Source organism: Anser brachyrhynchus (assembly GCF_964034855.1).
Source record: "Anser brachyrhynchus genome assembly, chromosome: 3".
Lineage (NCBI taxonomy): Eukaryota > Metazoa > Chordata > Aves > Anseriformes > Anatidae > Anser > Anser brachyrhynchus.
This window is the reverse complement of record NC_137696.1, coordinates 65,429,928-65,447,831: the sequence shown is the minus strand read 5'-3', so window position 1 is coordinate 65,447,831 and position 17,904 is coordinate 65,429,928. Positions and strand designations below refer to the sequence as shown.

The window sequence follows — 17,904 nt, the reverse complement described above, 5'->3', positions numbered from 1 at the left end:
TAGAAGAGAAACAAAGAGAACTGTTTTGTCTAGACCAAAGGAATGCTGTTACAATGTGTTCCTTAAATAATAAATTAACATTGTGAGTTGAAATCAAATGAAAATGTTTTTGTTTCTCAATGTCCATTTGCAAAGACCAATTTGTTTGCATCTTTCTTCCCATAAAATGGATAAGTTTCATCAGAATACAAGTATTCTTGTGCAAAACTGCTGCCCTCCTGTACTGCGTTTTAAGCAAGCAAACTTTTCAAGTAATTGATAAGCTTTGTTTATTTGTTTATCATTGTGATACTCCAAACATATGTAAGATACATCATCAAGAAACAGAAACAACTGTTCCTCTTCTGCTGAGTGTAAAATTTAAACATAAAGAAGATACTGTAAATCTCATGCTGGTCATGAGGGTTTTGTGGGATGAGGATAACCTTTGAAGGCAATGAAGATGACAGGGTACAAGGATCAGGGTTTTGATCCTTGGGTTGGACTAGGTTTAGTTATGAAATAGTCCAGATACAGGACAAAGGTCAGTGAGAAGGATGATTTTACCCACATGGAACTACCATGACACAAGCAGAGCAATCCAGGTGCCCAGAGGAGGGTATCATGGACATAAACACCGACATGTCCAACAACAGACCCCTTTGGAGCAGCAGCAGGAGGTCAAATGACATGGCCAAAAGTCACCCCGGATGCCTGTGAGCAGGCAGTTGAACTGCTCCTGGGGCATTTTGGCTTCCCCACTTCCTGCCTTCTGACTGCTCCCTTGACCGCTCAGCCCTTGGCAGCAGCATAGGAGGGTGAAGCCACAGGATGATTTTCCATGGAATAACCCAGTCCTAAAGAAAAGCAGCTTTTGGGTCACCATGGGCTGGAGAGGCACAGACGTACAAGTGGAGGTTGTGACTGACTGTTGCCAGAGAAGTAATTAGGACAAAGCCAAGCAAGCAGCAGCTCTTTTAACTCCCAGTTTATTCTTCATCTTTTAATTGTGTCTGTTAATTGGGGTGTTTGTATGGCTGTGGTCTCATCAAATCCAACCTCAGACTTCCCACTGGCTCGGATATGAATTTTGCAGTGTCCAATGGAAGCCTTAATGCTAAATGGGCCTTCTAAGAGGGCATAGGACTAACTAGAGAGAATACATGACAAACACTCCTACTTTCTCAGTTTGAATATGTATTTAGACACTGTATTTTTAGGTATTTTTTTTATTCTTGACCTGTCCTACTTGAAGCTGAGTTTCTCCAGCTGGATATCCTCAGCTTCCCACCATGGAAATCTGAAAAAAAAAATCTACAATAAGGCTCTAATACAATTACTGTGAGTACAGCAAGATCCACAAGGCTATCTAGCTTGACCATTAAATTGTATTACTTGCAGACTACAAAGGGAGAAAGCAAGGGACAGGAAATGAGACTGTATATATCAGCTTCCATAGTATTGGATTGTGCAGTTCTAACCTAGACAAATTAGGCAATCCAGTGGGCAAATTCAGCATCATCTTGTTAAGAGCTTGCTTTCAATGCAGTTGCTAGAGTGCTTTAGGACCCAGACAAATAGAGGCTCTTCAGTTGTTAACCACTCAGTGGGCTGTACACTGTGATGACTTCACTAGCTGCTTCAATTTGTTCTAACTCAGCCCCCTGGAGAAAAAATGGCAGCATAACCAACTTCAGGAAGCTAGCTATTTGGATGAAGACACACTAACATGAAGACGCAATGGGTCTATTTTAAATAGAGAATCAAAAATAATTCAGACTTAATGGTCTGAATTTCTTCCATTAATGTGCCTTTACTATTATTTCTCGGTGTTGCGTGGCATAAATAACCCCCGGGACTGCCAAATTGTAAGGTGATTTTGTGTTGGTAGTATTGTCATTTCCTGTATCTGTGACTACTTCCTTCTGATCGATGGCGGGAATGCTTGAGGAAGTTTAGGGTCAAACACATGGGATGACTTCAATTGGCTGATTAAGCAAGTTATCATTAAGGATGACATTCCAGCCTGAGGTGGTTCCTCATGTGAACACATATGACTGAATGTGTAATGTCAAGAGACTTGCTAGAGGTTATAAGCACAAAACGACCCAATCAGGAAGCTGTGTCACGCCTTCATTTTGCATAATTTGCTCCTAGAGTTTCAGTGGTTTGTGACACCAACACAGATGAAGGTGTTAGAATGCAAACTTCCTTTAATTAGGCAAAACAAAAACAACACTGTACTCCAGGACTTCCAGAGGCATTTAATATCTAGCAATTGTGGGTGATTCAAAAGGTCCAGGGATCCATGCTATCTATGATTATACTGTGAGATAAGTATTTGGGCTTTCCACATATTTCTTCTTTCTGTTCCTCTCCCCATCCTTCAGTTCCCTCCCTCCTGTGTCCTCTTAGGAATTACATGCCACTTGGACGATCCTTAAAGCACTGAAAGTCATTTCTTGGAGCTGATACAACAGGGAAAGTAGGTCCAGGATACATGATTCAAGGTCAAAACCAGTGGCTATTGGCAGGGGCTGCTTTTTGCTCATCCCCATTTTGACTACTTTTATTGTCTTTTGATGCTTTAATCAGAGTATTTCTGCTGGCTGGCATGCATTTCCAAGCTGGCTGCTAGGGACATTTAGTTTAGGCAATGTGCCTTATCTGTTTTTTTTCCTACGTCAGCAAGTGGGGAAAATCCCACCCATACCAAATATTTAGAATACCCTATCTTTTTATTTGCATTGAGCATCCTTTGTTTGGAACTCAGAAGAGCTGTGTGAATCAGGAAGAGGAAGAGCCGAGACAGACAGACTGGGACTGTACAGGGAGCTGAGGAAACTCAAAAGAAGAACGTGTCCTGTGTTGTGTCCTGATTTGGCTTTGGGGTAGTAAGTGCTGATTTATTCTCTGAAACTTGGACAGGAACTGCACGTATGTCAGCCAGAAGAGTTTGGAATATCTGGGCAGCACCTGTGGATTGATTTTCTTTTTTATATGTGCTGGTTTCAAGTCATCCAGCTGTACAAGAATTGCAGACCTGTTACTGTGGTTGAAGTCATGGGGGGACTTTTGGTGTGGGGACCAAAGCCCCCGTTTCAATTAGAAGAGTACTTCTCATTGTGTTAAATGCTCATTGGTATTTTTAAAAGAATGCATTTCTTTTTGGAAATGTTTAGAGTGTGGTTTTCATTTCCACTGAATCAACTTTGTGTTGGTCCACTGGTGTAAAAGGCTCTTCACATGATTCTAAAGTAATTTATACATTACAAATTTGTCATCTCAAAAGTCTGAGAGGAGATCACAGTAATGGAGGATCTGACTCTAAACACTTACTTTTAAAATAGAAGGATTTTTTCTTAACCAATTAAAAAATGTACGTTTCAAGAAATGTTCTGAACTTTTGAGGAGAGTTTTTAAAATAGTAGTTATGGATACCTGGTAATTACTTCAAATTCACTTTGAGTGGGACAGAGTACACATTGTACAGGGCTAAGCCAGTAGCAGCAGGCAGATACAGGTTAATAAATCAATCCATTAAGACTGGACGCTTGGTGTTTAGGTGATGCTTACTATGATAATAGACATTTAAGTCCGTGTGAATAACTGTGACTATGGCACTATGGAATTCCAGCCTTAGTTCCATATCAAATCACTTTTGGTGACAGATGAAAGGATGAGGCTCCTTCTTAACAGGCACATAAATTCACAATGGGCAACTGAGGCTATAATGATGCTTTGTCACCTGTGATCAAGATAGTGTAAGCCAGATTCTGCCTTCAGATACTAGTATGCAAATTTGTCATCTTAAAACTTTGTCACTGTTCCTCGGAATGTGGCATCACTGTGCTCAGATTGTATCTTCAAGCACAACTTAGGCAATCTTCACAGCAGGTTGCACAAGATAAAATCTAGTTAGGAGTACTTTCTGAAAGTTTTGCATTGGATGAAGTGAGGGACACCTATGTCTGTAGCTACTTGGCTATGGTATTATAGCCCTTTTGCATATTTTTCATTATTCCCTTTCGTAGCATCACAATCAACACTAAATACCATTTGGGCTATTTTGATAAGAGGAAAAAAAAAAAAGTGCTTTTTTTATCCAGTCATTTTCCTGGCTGCAGCAACCTCTGAGCAATGTATGCAAAAAATATAGATGTTGAGAATGACTGAGTGATGGTGAAATCACAGCTTTTGGAAATAGACACAGAGAATTTCCCTATGCAGATGGAAATAACATTTATGAATGGAGAATCTGTATAAAGGATTAATACAAGGCTTGGCTGAGACCACTTCTATCATTAAATATCACCTCCTGTTAGCACAAGATACCCATGTAAATGCACCTGTGAGCTCTTAAGAGGGAAACTGTCTAATGAACAGTCTGGTGGATCACCAAGGCTAAACTTGCTGCTTGGGGGGGCGGGGCTGGAGATGTGCATGAGCACACTAAATCCACATTGTATAAGACCTGTCTATAGTTTGCCTTTTAGAATCATTCAAAGATTTGACCAGGAACACAAAACACCAGGGCAGGCTACTTAGTTTGGACAACTCTTATGAGAACATTGGATTTAGAAGAAGGTCACATCTAGGATGAGAGCATTTTTACCAAACCCCATGCTTACAAGCCTAGCATGTAGCTAGGCATTGGGAAGTTTCCTGTATTGTGCAGGTGCCTGTTTTCATTAGTATCCTCCCTAGCCTGATATATCCCTTGGAACGGGGAGGGGAGGGGGGGGGAGGGCTTCAGGCTCTTACACATGTTTTGATCCTTTATCTGGGACGTGGCTTGAGAATTGTGTCCAAGCTCTCCCTGCCTTCCAAAATTAGCCATGGTATGTGCTTTCTCCACATTTTCTTGCCAAGGAAATGCAAGGCTTTGGGCTCTGGTTGAAACTTCCTCTTCTACAACCCAAGGAGGTGCCCTAGTCACAAGATATCATCTAGTTCAGAAGATTATATCTTCCCACCTTCCTCTTGCAGCTAGGCCATGGTAAAGGCATCACTGCAGTACCTCAGGGCTTGAGGGAGAATCTGTGTCCCTACCCAGTGGTTATATCTACCTGGCAGACAGGGCACCACTGGATTACAGACCCAGCTCCCTCAATTCATCATACGTTGGATCCTTGATAGCTAAGAAAAAAACACCAACACCAGAAAACCCATGATAATTCTACTCCTATAAAGCAATGAGAGCAAACTCCACTCACTAAAGATCTGGCCTGCAGCCTCCTTTCTTTGCTTCCTTTTGTTGTGAATTTTGAGCTAATCCAGTATCCGCTAAATAAATGGGAACCTTTCCATCAGCTTGCATGGACATTAGATCAGGCACCATCTGACTGGAAAAAGTGACCTTACGCTTCTAATAACACAGATATTATGAATAGCTTGGCTTTAAGTGGTGCTTTTTGGCAGAAAACGTTGTGTAGTTTTAACCTCTGTGTGCTGGAATTGCTTTTACCAACCGCTGAAAAGCAACCACATGTGGGGAGAAATGTGACTGCAATTAAGCAGTACAAAGCAAAATTATATTATGATAGCATGTCCTTCCAGTTCATGAAGCTCCAGGCAGTAGATGACAACAAAGACGTGCTGCAAAGCAAGGTGAAAAGCATGACCTCCATTATTTTTGAAATCTGAATTAGATGCCTATGTTGGCATTTTGTCTAGAAAAGGTCACTAAGTATTTGCTTTTTTTTTTTCTTTCTTTCTTTCTTGTGTCTCCAGTATAAAATTTAATTTCTGAGCAAGTTCAGTTTCAACTGTCCTGTTAATCTTGCTATGGTATTTCTCATTTCATCCCTGGCTGCCTTTGTAAAAAATATTAAGTGAAATGAATGATCAGTCTATGTGCAAGTCTACAGTGACACATTTTTCAATAGGCTGTATTTGAAACATTCTTTATATTTTGCAGTCAAAGGATGAAGAAATCTTTATAGATTTCAGATTTTGGAACACATTCCGAATCATTTGCAGGTGGGCTCAAAATCCAAAAGAAATACATCTGCTCTAAAGCAAATTTGTCCCTTGGGAAATTCTAGGACTGGAACAACTTGAAGAAAAAATATCTGCTCTTTCCTCCCTTATTCGGGAAGCTATGTTCCAGCATGGTAACATCAAACTGTTGGATTATGTACACCTGTCAACATATGCTTGCTCACTTTCTTTGTACCCTTAATTTTAACAATTGTTAGTGTGTTTCCTAAAGGTACTGTACTGTGATGAAGAGCTGCTGATTTGAGGTTACACTGATACAAACACGGAGAAAATGAAGAGTTGTTTCCAAGAAGCTAAAGCAGGACAGACAAAAGCATTGAATGATTGTAACAGTCCAGGTCATCCACGTGTTTGGACAGCTGAGTGCAAACGCATGAGGTTTGTGTTTGAAGGGGTAGCAGCCACAGGGTACCTATAAAGAGCACTGAGAGGCTGGAAAGAATTTCTGGAAGGGATTTTCAGTTGCAGAATGAAAGCAGTGGGATTTAATTTCAGAGAAAATATTCCAACAGAAGGTAATCCTGCCCTAAATACATGCAATGCAAATGATGTACGCAAGTACTGGATAAAAAACAAAAGCATTGGCAAAGTTAAAGCATTTAGAGGGTGGGAGGGGTTGTGTCAGTGGTAGATTAGTTCGCTGCAGGCTACTTGCCATACGCCTCCCCGCGTTACTTGTACTGGATTAAAATTTACTTCTGTAGAACCATCAATTAATGTTATTAATAATGTTATTATGAATCTGATATTAAGGATCAAAACTAAGCAGCTAGGATGTGAATCATCTGCAGGAAAGGGTTGTGAAAAATGTCTCTACTTAGGCAATAATGAAAAACAGAAGAATGACATTTTCCATCAGCTCTGAGCTGAAAGCTTTGTGCAAAATCAGGCAGGACACCTATTCCATTGCTCTCTGTCTTTTTCAGGATGTGGACTTCTTATGTCTTCCTCATTGGACCTCACACTCGGACTGATTTTTGTTTTGGTTAAACTGGTTTTCAGTAGTAAATATGAACCTGTCATCCAGGTTTTCAGCTTCGAGTGAACATGGCTTTGTCTTGTTTAAAACTACAGTGCATCTGCCAGAGAAAGTCTGTGTCAAAGTTTCCTCAAACTCAATGACAGTACAATCAAGCTTTTCACAAATATAATCAAAACATTTACAACATGAGAAACAGAGCTACATGTTACAGCAGTCTGTTCTTTTTCCCCCTAGCTACCTCAGTTTCTCCTCTGTTAATCACTAGTATTTCTAAGCCAGACTAAAGCTTAGATTTATGGTTGTCATAGTAGCCCATGCCACTAATTAGTTTTATCTGAACCTAGACAAACTCGTTTCTTCTCCACCTGCAGAATCTTCATACTTGAGGCGACGCCTTCTGCTTTTTCTGAGGGATCTATATCAAAACACTCAGCTAAGTCCACCGTTCCTTTCTTCACTGCAGACCTGAGGTCATCTGTCATCCTTATATTTTCTAACAAGCCTGGCGTTAACCAGGTGCTTCTTGACAGTTGACTTTACATGTACATTGCCTTTCCAGGACTGCTAGGCTAGACCCAGCCAAGTGCTCTAGGTTCTCTTCAAAGCCCTGGTCACTTGTTTACACAAGGGATTAAACTATGCTAAAATTATCATCATTAGGTTTTTTTTTTTTTTTTTTTAAGGTGAGAAATTCACATTTGTAGAATGCCACATCACCTTCCTCAGTTTTCACATAAAGTTCATGATATTATATACTAGTATTAATATTTGAAGGAGGTATGCATAATTTATGAGCAATTAGCCTATAAGTGATTCCTATTATAATGATGAAAAAAATCACTGGATTTTTGTAAAAAGTTAAAACTTTTCTTGTTCTCCTTCCATTAAGACAATTAAATATGAGTTGCCACAGGAACCTAAAGCTCTCCATCATTAACATGAACAGTATTTGGCTATTTTCTGTACTTTTAGAAACTACTCTGAGGAAATAAATGAGAAAAAAATATTTCACCCACTGAACTTTCTGTGTTTCACATTTATTCTGCTGGAAAGCTGACAAGAAACAATTGTTTCTTCTGAGCGCTCTTTAAGGAGGTTCTCGAATAGTGAAGGGCACAAAGCTGCTCTTTGATGCGTAGCCTGCCACCTCGGCTTCCAACCTGTTACTGAAGGATCCCATTTTGGGGTGGCTTCACCTTCAAAGGTGGAGTCCTACCCTTTGGTGATGGGAAAGTGAGCCTTTCATTGCACGTTGCTTCATACTCTGCCACCACTACACTCCAACTGTTTTGGACAGCATTGTCACTGTCTATGCCAAAGCATGTAATCTTTTCGCTTGCAGTCAGAGGCCTGGACTGGTCTTTATATTAATGAGCCTTTCAAATCCAGTGCTCCAAATCTGCTGGCAGCAGCATCAGTCTCTAAACCATTTCCTTTCCTATGGGTGTTCAGGACACATTCCACATTTTTTTTTGTCCCTTCCCTTTAAGTCAATATTTTAAAAATAAATGCTTAGGGAAATTGGACCTTTGGGATTAGGCACAGAGCAAAGGTCACCGGCTGTGAACTCTGCAAGTGAAAGCAGGAGCTGACATTGCCATGGCTACCTGTTGGCCTTTTCTGCTGATACTTGGACAGTTTTCAGTCAGCCAATGTCTGTCTGACTATAACCAGAGCTGAGCTAACAGACATATAAATGTTACTGCGGGCCACAGAGGTAATACTTTAATGCCCTTAAGAATATGGATACAGACTAAGATTCTTTATATATTTTTCTCTCCTTTTCATTCATATTTGGTGACACTGACCTTCGGTCTGCTGGGAAGCACTAAATGCACATAGCCTGGCTAGCAGCAATGCTGTAGGTTTGAATGCTGTTGTCTCAGAAGGTCCATGATCTATATCAGCTGAGAGGAGACAGAGTTACTGGGGTGCCTTGAGAATTGTGATTTACACTTGAAAAGTGAACTGTAGGTTGAATAACAGCAATACATTGCAGCAGCCTGTTAGGCTGTGAATAGAAGCCCACCGCAAAATGGGCTGTAAAGTTAGGTTGTCAGAGTCCATGTCTTGACCAATTTTTAGCTTGTACAATTAGGATGATTCGTCCATTATGAAAGTCACTAGAAACTCTCTTTTGCTGGAGAGATTGTTCTTGGCTAACAGCTCCTGGCAAGATCCACAGCTGGAGTGACAGAAGTACTCCAGAAATTAACGGCGTGTGTTCACTTGTGCAATAAGTCTGTGTAATAATAACCTGTGCTTAGCAAATCAAGCCACCCTGCTTAACATGACAAAAGATCTTTGCTTTAAAAAATCAGCAAGAAAGGAAAACAAAAGTAGAAGCTGGTCAAATAAATATCACAGGTTCCTGTGTTATTCCTAGATTTGGACAGTTGTACAGCATAATACAGTGTACATCTTGTTATGTGTAGTAAAATCCATGATTTTTAACTCTATACACATCACTTCTACTGCTGTAGTTAAGGCTTTTTGTGACATCCTGGTTGATACCACAGTGATCTACCCCTGTCTGAATGAAAGAGGGCAATTTAGGAAAAAAAAAAAAAGTATATGAAACTGATTCTTAACTTATTCAAAGGTATTCACTGATGTTTAAAAGTTTCTAATTTTTGAGCTTCAAATGAAGAATTTTATTTCAATTTTATTATGTGCTAATCAAAGTGAAAGTAACACGGAGGTTTTTCATCTCTTTACTCTCTAACTTACCCCTTTGCCTTTTCATGAAAAAGCAAGAGAGCAAAGCAGGAAAATGATACAAGGAACACCAAAAATTCCCTCCCTGGCCCAACAGAAATGTTCAAATTGAACAAATTTTTGTCTCATTCAAATGAAAAACTGTGTCCAATGTTAGTTTTTTTTTTAATTCATTTTTTAAAGTATAAAATTGTTTAGAACAATAATTTTATCCAATGATCATACACCATCATATATCTTCCATCTGATATAGAAGGTATCACAAACATTTTTTTAATTATTATTATTATTTTTTTTTTGTGGCTGAGGCAAAATTGAGTAGTTTGCAACATACCGTTCTTGAAGGCTAACCTCCCACTGCCTTCTACAAGCTTTCTACTGACATGTGGGATATTAGCATATAAGAAATACCATTTACTCTACATTCTGTGAATTGTTTCTCTTCAGCATTGGGAAAGGTAAGCTTTTCTTTAGTAGTTTAAACTGTAATATTATGACATCACCAAAAAACATTAGTTGGGATTGAATTCTACAGGGCCATATTCAGATTTTTTTATCTTCTTGAAAAGTGTTTTGTGTTCAAGACCAGCCTTAAGAGAGTGGGAGCATCAATATGGTCAAAGAAGAGAAAGACAGAGGTGTACACTATTACTTTGTCTGAAAAGAGATTTGCTATAGCAGGTAACTTGAAATAGGGAAAAGGTTTGATGATACAAGTGTGTAAAGCAGATTATTGTATCTGATCAACTGTGAGAAAACAGAATTTATAAAGAGAGAGAACCAAACCTCAACTCTCATTCTGACTACTTTCAACAGCTGAGGTAGGTTTTTTTTTTGTTTTTTAATCTTTTTCTTGTAGAAATAAAGTATTTTCAAAAATGTTTTTTTTTTTTTTCTTTTTTTCCCCTATGGAGACTCTTCGGTGCAGTGCGGCAGAGAATAGAAATTCTCACTTACCTATTTTTTAACAAATTGTAGCTGTAAGGCCATGACAACAACTGAACTGAAAAGCACTAATGACTAGTTGAAAGAACTGAGTTCAGTCAGCCAGTAGCACTGTGGAAATGTCCTTTGACAAGGTCCTTAATGTTATCACAGGATTTCCTTTTTTCAAGTTAACACAGTATTTTTTTTCACTTTTTCTATAGCTATCTATCCTGGGATGTTCCTAAGAGATGTGTGTCTAGTACCTCAATCAATCAGACAACTAGCAGCTTTACCACTTGGTTTGCAATCAAATGGAGCAGTAGTCTATTTTAAGGAAAAAAAAAAAAAAAAAAGATTAAAACTCTGCCTGGACTCTATAATGCTAGTGTCAAATCTCCCACTCATATTGTTGGAGTCAGAGTGTCATATAGGTGTCCTGAATATTTCTTACTTATGTCCTGCATAAAATAATCCACCAGCTGTTTGTTGGTGGCTTTAAAATGAATTCAAGTAACTCATTCTGCTAAACGGGTTGGCCCTTCCTTCTTCCTGTGCTGGGCTTGCCCTACTCGCTACAGACATACAATAAGAAGACTTCTCTACAACAGATGTTTACAATACATGCAGTAAATAATGGATTTCAATTGTTTATTCAACGTAAAAATACTTTGCAGACCTACCCGCTTTGCATGGCTGGCGTCAGCCTCCCCACACACAGAGTCTCCTAGCTTCCAGGAAGAAGCCCAGGGCATCCTCTGTTGTAAAATGTTTCTGCCAGAAGCACTTTAAAAATGCCTAGCAAAGAGAAACGTGCAAAATGAAGCATTTCAAAGGAGGAGGGAAATAGAAAAGAGGGGAAAAATAAAGCCCTGTAGTAAAAGACTTCAATTTGTCAATTGATGCCAGCTGATAAGGCATTTAGGGTCCAGTAAATGGCCACACCCACATAGAATTTATCTTGAGAATTAGTAAACATTTATATGAAAGTTAAAGCTGTACCTTTTAACATTCTGCTCTAGGGATTCAGCTCTGTTCACTTTGTACCAAAGTATCAAAGAGATAGTCCACGCCATAAAAAGCTTACCATCTGAAAGATGTAAAGAGACAAAGGGTGGGTTCATTCCTTTGAATTTCTTTCTTTTTTAATTCTGGGAGAGAAACCACTGCACAGGAGACAGAGGCTCATGACTGTTTCTTGGGTTTTGGTGTGTTTAAAGTGTCTTCCCTTTATCATTGTGCCCAAATATTTGTGGTATTTTTGACTTAATTAAATTGACAGCTTGAGATATGCTGGTCAGCAGTGAAAAAATAAGTTACCACTCCCACACCTGTTTTATGATAACATTTGTATCTGGAAGCTATTTTTCCACTTCTAAGTTAGAACTACAAGGACGTGGCCATGATGATACCAAGCACTGTTACCTTCTAATTTTGAAGGTCCTGGCTATGGGAGTGGAATTCCCAGCCTTTCCTGAGACACTTATTTTCCCAGTGCAGCAAACAGGGAGTTTAGAGATGGAAAGACTGGACATGCAACACCATAGCCTGAATGAGGAGATGTCATTGCTCGTACTTTAGCAAAATACTAGTGGTTAAAGCAGTCATCCAGGGGACAGAGTCAAGTCCCCTCTTGAGGCAGAAGGGAGCAGGGTGTCAACTTCCACATCCTCAGAGGATGGTCTATGGCAAGAAAAGTGGTAAGGTGAAGGGTCTCTTGTCCAAGACTAGGCACTAGGAAAGAGCAAGCTCACAAGGAGCGAGCAATCTGAAGGAGCATAACTACCTCACTAATGAGGCAGATGCAAAGATGCTCATTTTATTCACAAGGCTTCAATGTCTTCTTGGAGTTGGATTTAGCCTGTATTTATTCATATCCTATCACGAATGCAAAACTTGGGATGCTCCCTTTCATACTTGGATAAGTTTTTCTCTGAGCTCTGGCATAACCCTAAACTAGTCTCAGCTTTTCCTTCTTTTGCATACTGTTGACATCAGTGTATTGATCTCATATTCTTCCAATAATATCCTACTTCTTAACACCATAAAGTAGTATTACCTCCATGGCAAAAAAAAAAAAAAAAAAAAAAAAAGACCAAGCATCTTTGTTCTATCTTTTAAACAATTTGGCAAGCAAGAAGCCACAAACAGTAAGAGATCCATCATGAGAGACCATATATGAAACCTTTCATAAATCTGGCACCCCACTGCTGAGGAAACAGAAGCCCACATATTTGAATCATTTCCTAATCTCCTTTTAAGACTAATTTGTGTGAAAGTCTGGGTACTTTCATGAGCTTTAATATTCACACAGCAAAGCATGCAGTGCTAATGCCCTACAGTCACTTTGCAAAATCCTCTTCTTTAACCCTTGCAGGATTTCCAGAAAGACAGCCAGTCTAGGTACCATCAGAAAGTGACTCACATGACATTTGAATTTTCTTTTCTTGCCACTAAGACACAGTCTCCTTTTACCCATAAAAAGCTTGCCTGAGCCATTTCTCTGTAGCCAACTGCAGCATCTCAAGGAAAGCAAAGCAGTCTCTGGGCCCACACTATTCAATGCTGTAGTGTTAGAAGATAGCATTTTAAGCCCAGAACAGAAACTATTTAGAAATCAGTGCAGGTTAGTGCTGAATGCTGGCCTAATATGCTCTTTTTCCTGAACCAAGGGTCTGAAATCAGACATATTCTGCACTAATTAGAGTGCCTGAATGGTCCCAACATGTATCTTGCCACACGAGCTCCCAAAGGTTTCCTTAAAATACTAACTTCACCAACAGCATGAAAAGGAGAAGCAGCAAAACCGCTCGTAGGTGAGCCCAGGGGAGCAGTATGAGTTGCTCGGCTGTGGAGCAGTGCTTGTACAACCCTGTGAAACAGCTGGAACAACAGGCCATTTGGGAGCTCTTCCTTAGTGGATATGACAGCATGTTGCAATAGGGAGCTGCAAAGGTCTAGGGGTCTTGCAGAAGAATAGTGAACAGTGTCCCTCACCCAGATACAGTCCTGGAAAGCCATGGGCACAAGAACAAGTAGCTGAAGGGAAGCTAAAGCTGTTGCACTGAAGAGTTGGGTTGGATACCCAATTTAGCTGAATCAGGCCATCATGTGATTATTAGAAGCAGCCACAGTCTGGGGACAGAAGACAGAAAATTGTCTTTTGTTAGAAAGGTACCACTGGAAAAAAAAAAAAAAAATTCAACTACATTTTGAAAATCAGGTTAAAATAGGCTGTCTTTATTTTCACAGTTATATTTGATGTGCTCACAGTATTTTGAATACCTCATTTGAGTATGTTTTCATGTTCCATTATGAAGTCAATATATCTGAATGAATCACTAAATTGAATTTAACGTTAATATTTCATAAACTTTACCTGACACTGTACAGCAACATTCCAGCATTACTGACAGGAATTATTGTTACCTTGGCAAACATATTAGCATTTCAGGAAAACAACAACAACAACAACAACAACAACAAACTTTCTCCTCAAAGAAATGCTAAGAATTTCAGTGACATGGAAAGTTTCAGTGTGGTGAGGTTTCATCCCAGTTCAGAATGAAAGCAAATGTCAGATCCGTGTGGATTCTCATGGAACAGGAGTGTCATTCCGGACTGGCTCTCTTGATTGTAACCTGGGGTGGCCCTTATGCTGAGAAAGCATTGGAAAGTCAGTGAGTGCGTCTATGGTAGAGCACAACCAGTGATGCCTTTCTTTTTGAAAGCAGCAATACGGCCAGCTAACCAGCTGACAAGCAGAAGAAGTAAACAGCTGCTTCCTGAAAAGGGGGGATAGAGGATCAGAGAAAAGGGACGTGAGATCGACATGTTGAAGTATCCTGAGTCAGCAGGTGAGGTGACAAAGTTTGCTTCTGTCCCCAGAGCCACATGAGACTCCAGAAGTGCTGACCTGGCCTCACCACTGGCTGAGAACCCACGCAGCTGGGGGACAGAGGTTGTATGCACTTCATAGCCACAGCGAACCCACGGTGTCCCTGCTGACGCAGGGCCCTTTTAGATAAGAATCGTAGGAAATGGGCAGCCGGGAAACAGCAAGTACAGCTTACAACAGCGTCAGCCCCGGCTGAACTGCTGCTTACGCCGCCAGCAGACCCCACTGGCGTCTCGCAGGTGCCTCTGCGGGCGTGAGGGTGGCCGGCGATCACAGCCCCGTTAGCCAACCCCTGGGGTGCTGCTGCTGGCAGCAGACCGTGCAGTGCTACACCGTGCTGGGGGGGCCCTGCAGGGAGCTGGGTGCTCTCTGCACTCCTGCGAAAGCTCACAGATGTGAGCAAAGACTTCCTTCCAGCTCAGGTATTCCCAGAAATGGTCTGTATGCCAGCTCACACGCACTTCGACTCCTTAATCCTGAAACTAACACTTCTTGTTTAATATTTTCTATCAAAAAAAGAGTAGCTCACCTATGCAGATGCTAGTGTTGCTTTCCACTCTTTTCTAAAACATTTCAAGCTTTTGATTTTGAAGGAAGAGGAAAAGAGTTTTTTGGCTCAGAGAACACTGCGTTGTTTGCTCTACAGGAAAACTAAAATAGCTCCTGAGTAGAAGCACAGGACACAGTTGCCCCATGTCTGTCAAAATATCCTATTCATTTCTCCTTCCCCTCCAGCTTGTGTCTGTGGTGCAGGTTTAATCAAGTTATCTTAATTCTGTCACTCACAAGCTACAATTACACTGTGCCTCACCGAGTCTCCTATCTGAAACTGGACTATAGAGCATGAAGAAAACCCAAATTTTTTCTTTTCTTTTCTTTTCTTTTCTTTTCTTTTCTTTTCTTTTCTTTTCTTTTCTTTTCTTTTCTTTTCTTTTCTTTTCTTTTCTTTTCTTTTCTTTTCTTTTCTTTTCTTTCTTTCCTTTCTTTCCTTTCCTTTCCTTTCCTTTCCTTTCCTTTCCTTTCCTTTCCTTTCCTTTCCTTTCCTTTCCTTTCCTTTCCTTTCCTTTCCTTTCCTTTCCTTTCCTTTCCTTTCCTTCCTTTCCTTTCCTTTCCTTTCCTTTCCTTTCCTTTCCTTTCCTTTCCTTTCCTTTCCTTTCCTTTCCTTTCCTTTCCTTTCCTTTCCTTTCCTTTCCTTTCCTTTCCTTTCCTTTCCTTTCCTTTCCTTTCCTTTCCTTTCCTTTCCTTTCCTTTCCTTTCCTTTCCTTTCCTTTCCTTTCCTTTCCTTTCCTTTCCTTCCTTTCCTTTCCTTTCCTTTCCTTTCCTTTCCTTTCCTTTCCTTTCCTTTCCTTTCTTTCCTTTCCTTTCCTTTCCTTTCCTTTCCTTTCCTTTCCTTTCCTTTCCTTTCCTTTCCTTTCCTTTCCTTTTTTAATTCATATCTCCTTGTTTTCTTAGTCATAAACCAAGAACTTTTGACCTGGATGCTTAACATGACCTTAATTACAAATTGTTATACTCTTCTTCCTGTGGCACAGAAAAACTTTCTCAAGAAGTCCTGGCTGCTGTGGTAACAGAATTTTCCTAGGAAATCCCAGACAATGCTGAATCACACACAAAATCACAGAATAGGTGACATTGGCAGGAACCTCTGGAGGCCACCTGGTCCAACCTCCAGCTCAAGCAGGGACACCCAGAGCCAGTTGCCCAGGACCACGCCCAGGCAGCTTTTGGAGATCTCCAAGGAGGGAGGTTCCAAAACCTCTCTGGGTAACTTATGCCAGTGCTCAGTCACTCATACAGAGGGGTGCTGTTCCCCTTTCTTCTCAATGAAGCTGTTATTGAGTCACTGAGGAGGCTTTATTTTATTTTATTTTTTTTAATTTTCACGGAATATGTTCAAGGGAAGAACACTTTCCAACCTCACAGCCACAGCATTTCTCATCTTCTGGGCCTGATGTGGAGTAGAGATCTTACAGTCCATAAATAAAACTATAAAAAGCCAACTTGCTTTGAGATAACACTTTACTGAGTCTGTGTGACAAGAGTTAGAGGAAATACCACACTGCAGAGTGTGTCCATGGGGCTCAGGAGAATGTGATAAGACTGCTGCCACCTGGGATTCTCACAACATCTTGAAATTAATAGAAAGCTCCAATGTTTGTCTGGGTGAAAGGAACGTGAAGCAAACCAACAGCTGTGGTAAGAGGAAGGAGACTGTTGAAAAAGGGCTTCAGATAATGGTCTATGGCTCGATTTTGTTCTCTGGGTTGCAGTAGTGGCACATGCAGACACCTTACTGCTGGCCTGTGCTGCTCTCAACGGTGCCACATTGAGGTGATACTCAGAATATGTCAAAGACGGCCTTGCTCTGTGGTTCCCTAAGGAGTTTTCCAAAGAAACCACAAGATGAATATGTCCATCAAAGTCTATGGAAACCCTACCAGGGAACTGAGAGGCACAGAGGTGTCAGTAATATCAGGTACCTGCCACTACAGATGTCCTCCTGGACTCCCTGCTATATGCTTTTACCATTATATGACTTCCTCCTCTCACTCCTGTAGCCCTAACTCATTTTTCTGTATGATACTTAAGTAAGTCCCATAGATGCAGAAACACCCGATGTTGTGCTGCAAACAGCTCGGAAGCAGATACAGAAGGTGACATTGAAGCAAGAAGCAAACCTCTCCCAGAACAGGCAAAGCTGCCTCAGCATATCAGTGCCAAGATGCTCTCTTACCCCCGCCCGATTCCTGCGTAGTGCCCAAGTGCAATTGACACCTGCTCATGCGACACCATTTCCTCAACATGCAGCTCACCCAGTGTGTACCGGCTGGCTTTGGTGTGCAGCAAGGTGCCGCAGGCCTGTTTTTCCAGGGCTGCCAAGAGCAGAAAGGCCCTGGCTCAGTGCTCTCGCCGGCTGCGCTCCCCGGCTACACGGGCCGGCCGGCTGGTCTCAGAAAAACCACCAATCCCCAAGCACCGTCATGCTTCAAACCTGGATGAGGACGTGGGCCAGGGTACGGGGAAATATCACTGGACCCCGGCCAGTGTCTGAGGATTTTCACTTGACTTGCAGGAATGCAAAATAACACTCGCAAAGACTAGCCATGGTGCCAGGTCAGTCCTCTTCTATCTCCTTTGTATTTATAACTGTAATATGAACTGTCATGGGGCTCACTTATATATGACTTTTAAAAGGCAGCTTACAGCTCAGCTCTGCCATAGAAGTCCATGTTTTTATAAGACCTTATTCTAAAGATCTTTCTCCTCTCCCTGAATATGAGGCAAACCGCTATAAGACAGGTAATTTCTATGCGGAGCAGTGTGCTTTGAGCCAGTGCTGTAAAGCAATTGGGTCTGTTTTATCTGTTGTTACCTTAATAGGAATCATTTCATTTATCAT

The 17,904-nt window shown here is 40.8% G+C and overlaps 2 long non-coding RNA genes across 4 annotated transcripts in view; one reads left to right on the top strand and one right to left on the bottom strand.

The window, feature by feature from the left end:
* Positions 1-11,277, top strand: part of LOC308191437 — a 62,931-nt gene extending 51,654 nt beyond the window's left edge. Inside the window, exons 1-3 of one of the 2 annotated variants that reach the window (XR_013947988.1) lie at positions 2,798-2,873; positions 6,194-6,360; positions 6,909-11,277. This is a non-coding gene — a long non-coding RNA (uncharacterized lncRNA). Of the gene's footprint in view, positions 1-2,797; positions 2,874-6,193; positions 6,361-6,908 lie in introns of those variants that run through there. The other variant, XR_013947987.1, reaches the window with a different exon arrangement.
* Positions 1-15,922, bottom strand: part of LOC308191438 — a 71,763-nt gene extending 55,841 nt beyond the window's left edge. Inside the window, exons 1-3 of one of the 2 annotated variants that reach the window (XR_013947990.1) lie at positions 13,604-15,922; positions 11,290-11,404; positions 809-1,279 (exon numbers count right to left, since the gene is read on the bottom strand). This is a non-coding gene — a long non-coding RNA (uncharacterized lncRNA). Of the gene's footprint in view, positions 1-808; positions 1,280-11,289; positions 11,405-13,603 lie in introns of those variants that run through there. The other variant, XR_013947989.1, reaches the window with a different exon arrangement.
* Positions 15,923-17,904: the final 1,982 nt, after the last annotated feature.